Genomic DNA, 6,000 nt, shown 5'->3' with positions numbered 1-6,000 from the left:
CTGAGCTGCTGTTTGGCAGGGATGGACAAGGGCACATGAGTTACACCCTTTCATTGTGAAGATGCATTCTTTTCCTGACTGGTAGACTGTTGACTCCCACTGGTGGACCTAGAAGCATACCTGTCTATAGTCTTACTGGGATGCCGTTGTGACAGGCAGAATGTGAACAAGCTTTCCGTCCAGGTGTTTCGGTGACCTGTGGCTGCCACAACAAGATACCACAAACTCGGTGCCTTAATACAAGAGGACTTTATTCTCTCACGGTTCTGGAGGCCTGAAGCCCCAGATCAAGGTGAGGCTGAATCAATTCCTTCTGGGGGCTCTGAGGGAGGATCTGTTCTATGCCTCGCTGCTAGCTTCCAGCGGTTGCTGGCAAGCCTTGGCATTCCTTGGCATTCTTCATTCTAACCTCTGCCTCCTGGGTCTGTACATGGCTTTCCCCTCTCTAATCTTTGTGTTCTCATGTCTTCTTTTTTTTTTTTTTTTGGTACACGGGCCTCTCACTGTTGTGGCCTCTCCCATTGCGGAGCACAGGCTCCGGACGCGCAGGCTCAGCGGCCATGGCTCACGGGCCCAGCCGCTCTGCGGCATGTGGGATCTTCCCAGACCGGGGCACGAACCCGTGTCCCCTGCATCGGCAGGCAGACTCTCAACCACTGCGCCACCAGGGAAGCCCTCATGTCTTCTTATAAGGATACTAGTCATTGGATTCAGGTCCAACCCTAATCCACTATGACCTCATTGTCACTTAATAACCTCGGCAAAGACCCTATTTCCAAGCAAGGTCACATTCTGAGGTTCTGGGAGGATGTGTATTTTGTGGGGACACTATTCAACCCACCCCACCAAGGTACAGATTGCAGCCTATGGAACAAAGTAAGGCTATCTGGCCTACAGAGAAGTCAAACATCTTGGCCTCATGGCTATTTGTTCCCGGCCAGCTGAACCAAACGGCTACAGACACATGAGGTTAGAAGGACTTACAGGTAAGCATACTGGTGTGGAAGGAAGAGAAAGACACTGCAGTTTGTTTTACCTTCAGACACATCCTAACACTCATAGTATGCGTATAGGTACCTACCACTCTGTATACATAGTAATGCCTGGCCTTCTTCCAATGCATTTGTGGTCAGAAAATCTTAAAGTTACAGGGAAATGCCCATAATTGACCCCAAATAAACCCTCAAAACTACCAACCCCTTCATCTAAATTTTTTCCTCCGTGAATGCACCCCTCTGATTTTGTTCTGCCCAGGGGAAATCTCCATAGGACCATCAGCAAAGGACAAGTGTTTGTGCAGAGCAGAAAAATGTCAGACACAGTCACTGAAACTAATACCACTTCACTCATGTACAGTGTGATGACTTTTTGCATTTCCAAAACAAAAAACAATTTAAGCTATTTTAGATGCTTTTTTTTCTAGTTCAGTGGGATCTAATCCTTTAAAGTTGAAGAAGCAAGTATTTTCCCCCAAAATGAATACCTAAAATGACACTACAAAATATAGCCTTAGGATGGAGATTTTTTTTTTTTATGGGCATAGAAGAGATGATTGCATTACTGAACTAGACAAAAAGCCATTCCATCAGCACTCCTTTACTGTTTTTCACTGTACAAATCTTTCCATGAAGAGAATTACATTTATCAGGCAGCACTGAGCCTATTCATTCCCTCCTATTCCACTAAATAAACTATAATACAATCACTTGGGTTACCCATAACCAGTCTTTGGAAGATTAATATAGGATGCTATTCTTTTGCTCATATTTGGCCTCTGCAGGGTAATAAGACAGCAATAAAATTTATGCCCCCATAACATGTACGAATTGTATTTTGCACCAAATAGCTAACATCAAAAATAACTACTGGTATAACAAACCACATAACACAATCATTCTTGGCATACATTAATGTGTCACTAAAATGTCAATACAATGCCCATCGTAGCTATTAAAAGTCTGAATATTTAAGTTAATAGAATGCATAAAGAAACAAGTATTAAAAGTATGTCATGTCTGAAAAACATAATTTGAAAATAGGCTTTGGTGAATAGCTGTCAAATTACCTGACTTTTAATATGCACTTTGAGGAAACTAAAACTTGCACTGTTCTAACCTATTTATCCCCTGATAATTTAAAGTTCAAATTTACAATGCAGAAACATTACTGGCGTAATAGGCACTTAAAACATGTGCCATTTTGCCATTTGGTAACATTTAACATTTATTAATGAATTATTTCCCACAACACTTTTCAACAAAGGTTTATAATGTATTTGCTTTAGGTGGAGCCACAGGAAGACAGGAAAAAAGCTATTGGTCAGGACTTTGCATATATATGCCCCAATCTACATGTATTTTTCTTCTCCAGCTGCATAATTACATACTTTCATTTCACTGTTAAAGGGATGCCAACCCGAAATTTGTACGTTTTTATTGCCCAAGCATGGCAATCACTAATAGTGAATACAAACTCTTTTGGAAAATGAATCTTCATGTTTTTACGCTTTTTAAAAAATCTTTTGCTCCCTGAGGCCCATGAATAAAATCACAGATCATCCTACTTTACATATGGAGAGAGGAGAGCTCTGAACATCTGTGCTGATACTTCCCTTTTTTACAATGGATACAAACATACAACTAGTCCATCTTCATATGAAGACAGAGATTAATTGATTTACCAATATTGAGAAGGAAAATTATGAACTACAATTCTCTTGTACAAACTCAACTCTGTAAGACTGTCTCAAAATCTGGTTTTCAACCACAGTTATACCAGAGCCATTCTGCACTTGACGGGTATGTAAAAAAATGATGAATGAAAAAACAAAACATATGAATTGTCAGCTGCAATCAAATGGAATTTTTATTCCAATAACCCCCAATTCCAAACTGTTCTCAAACCAAATCCTCTACTGCTCTAAACCCTCTATCATAGCTTCATCTCTTATCATTTTCTTTTTATTCTGTTTCTTTTTATATTTATTTCTGGATCCAGCATTCCATTCATCCTTTAACTGCTAAGCTTTCTTTCTCTCCTTTTCAACATTCTTCACTTCCCCCTGAATGTCCATCTGGATTTCTGTTCATTTCAGATCCCCTTTAGCTTACTTTCCACTCCATCACCCAATTTCCATCTATTCGCCTTTTGGCTGGTTTTCTCCGGCACACAGAGAATTATTGACAGAAAGTGGGAAGCATCCAGAGACCATAAAGCTGTGGATCATTGTAAATACTGCCCAGTAATATACCCAGTGAACTCTACTCTCAGTGTTAAAACTCCCAGTGTTTTTTAACTCCCAGTGTTAAAAAAAAAAAAAAAAGACCACAATTCAACTGAAAAGTTAATGAACTCAACTAGCTACATAAAGCAAGGTAATTATCACAATGAAAAATTAAAAAGGCCACTGGGAAGGTAGACAAAAGAGTTAGTATGTTTCTTTCCATTTGTGACATTAAATAAATTAAACATCCCTAGTGGCATTTTGTTTGTTTGTTTTTTTGTTTGTTTTATTCATAGTGTTGATCCCACTTCTCTGATCTTTAAGGAAAAGAGTGATGAATAAAGTAAAATGCAAGCTATAGCCAGTTTTGGGAGCCCTTTGCTTTTTCAACCCCCCCGCCCCCATCATCATTATTAGATGTTACCAAGATTTCTATCTACTTTTTAATCCAGGGGACATACTTAGATCTTGGCAAGTCTGAGTTGACTTATCCAGGAAAATTCAGTGACATGGCAATAACTGCTTTTTTAAAAAAATAAATTTTTTTTAAAATTTATTTACTTCTGGCTGCATTGGGTCTTTGTTGCTGCGCACAGGCTTTCTCTAGTTGCGGCGAGCAGGGGCTACTCTTCGCTGTGGTGCGCGGGCTTCTCACTGCGGTGGCTTCTCTTGTTGCAGAGCACAGGCTCTAGGCACACGGGCTTCAGTAGTTGTGGCTCATGGGCTCAGTAGTTGTGACTCACGGGCTCTAGAGCTCAGGCTTCAGTAGTTGTGGCTCGCAGGCTCTAGAGCGCAGGCTCAGTAGTTGTGGCACACATGCTTAGTTGCTCTGCAGCAATGTGGGATCTTCCCAGACCAGGGCTCGAACCCATGTCCCCTGAATTGGCAGGCGAATTCTTAACCACTGCGCCACCAGGGAAGCCTACAGTAACTGCTTTTTGGAAGTTCAGGTATATTATGTCTATTGCATTCTCCTTATACATTAATTTTATCATTCCATGAAAAAGCAATCGAGTTAGTAAAAAACATGATTTCTAACTCCAGGTTTTTCTAACCTTTAGTTGGCTTAAAGGTTTCTTTTCTCTTAATATTTGTTCAACTGTTTCACAACAGATTTAAGCTAGGCTTTCAGGGCAGTAAATTCTAAGATGTATTTTGCTAACATCTTTTAAAACTTAAAGTGGCACATTTTTTGGACTCCCTCTAGCTCTTATTTATTATCCAGCCTATGATGTCTTTTTAAGCTCAAGACCCCTTCAGTCATTGAATTCTAGTTAATAACATGATTATCAGGTGGCTTTATCTGATTTTTGCCACCTAAATAATTTTGGCTCTGAGGTAATCCTAGCATTTCTGTCCCTGCCAATCAAGGTTAGTATTTTTCTGAAGATGTGTGGTTTCCTTCTGTTGTAAACAATCCTTATGGTTACACAGTTGCTCACAACTAGTGGATAAAGTAAAATAGTCTGCCTTAGGGTAAGAGGTCAAATGTGACATCTGGAGGCTTCCAGAACCTTCCTGGCTGCTAATTTCCACAGCATCTTTCTCTACCCCCTCTTCCCTGCCTTGACGTAAGATGCCTGCTGGGTGCTCTGAACCCTCTCCTAGGTGCACCCCCCAGACCTGCTTTTGTGTGAGCAACTCCATTGAGTCACCAACCATGTCGCAGAGTAATGTGATCAAACCATGAATTTCTCATTTATTTTTCTTCTCTTCCACTTTATCAGTTCCACAACTAACAGGAAGTAACGTATCAACGATATCACAGCCAGCACCTTGCCAGAACTATTCTGCCCCTTTGCAACACTAAGCAATATTCTTCATCCCTTCTGTGAGCGCAAGGGCCTTTTATCAGGAGAAAAATTCTGATTGCTAGGAGATTTGGTGTACCAAGACATTCCAAGATATACCATATATATTTATATGGGTTATGAAATAGCTGATGGGGACTTTGCAAGAGGATTTGGTTCTATCCTTTGCATTTAGGCAGAAAAATATGTGAACTGAGCAGAGCAGATTGTGATGTATTCTGTTGTTCATCTGGCATAGACTCTTGATAACAGAAAGGCAGACAAGCTGAGATATTCAATGAGAACCTTTTTCCTGGCTTATCATTCAGCTAAAGGTAAGTGAGTTTCCCCATTCCCATGACTGAAGCGTAAACACACAGGGGTTTTATTCTGTCATATAAAAGAAGTCAGCTCAGGGCCTCCCTGGTGGCGCAAGTGGTTAAGAGTCCGCCTGCCGATGCAGGGGATACGGGTTCGTGCCCCGGTCTGGGAGGATCCCATATGCCGCGGAGCGGCTGGGCCCGTGAGCCATGGCCGCTGGGCCTGCGCATCCGGAGCCTGTGCTCCGCAACGGGAGAGGCCACGACAGTGAGAGGCCCACATACCGCAAAAAGAAAAAAAAAAAAAAGAAGTCAGCTCATAGGCATTTCAGGGCTTGAATGGGAGAGACACATACTCAGGGACCCAGTTCTCTTTTATCTTTATAACCTAGTATCCAAGAGCTGGCTTTCAGACTCCAAGTCACCTCCTGGAACAAAATGGCTGCTGGAGTGCCATCTGCTAAATCTACATTCTAGGAAGGAGAAAGGGAGGAAGATGTTTGTGCACCCTCTTTTAATTAATTAATTAATTTTTACTTTTTAATTTATTGAATTATAGTTGGCCTACAACATTACATTAGTTTCAGGTGTTCAACATAGTAAATCAACATTTTTTATAGATTACACACCATACAAAGTTATTGTAAAATATTGACTATATTCCCTG

The sequence above is a fragment of the Mesoplodon densirostris genome, chromosome 4, assembly GCF_025265405.1.
Source record: "Mesoplodon densirostris isolate mMesDen1 chromosome 4, mMesDen1 primary haplotype, whole genome shotgun sequence".
Taxonomy (NCBI): domain Eukaryota; kingdom Metazoa; phylum Chordata; class Mammalia; order Artiodactyla; family Ziphiidae; genus Mesoplodon; species Mesoplodon densirostris.
This window is presented reverse-complemented; position numbering follows the sequence as displayed.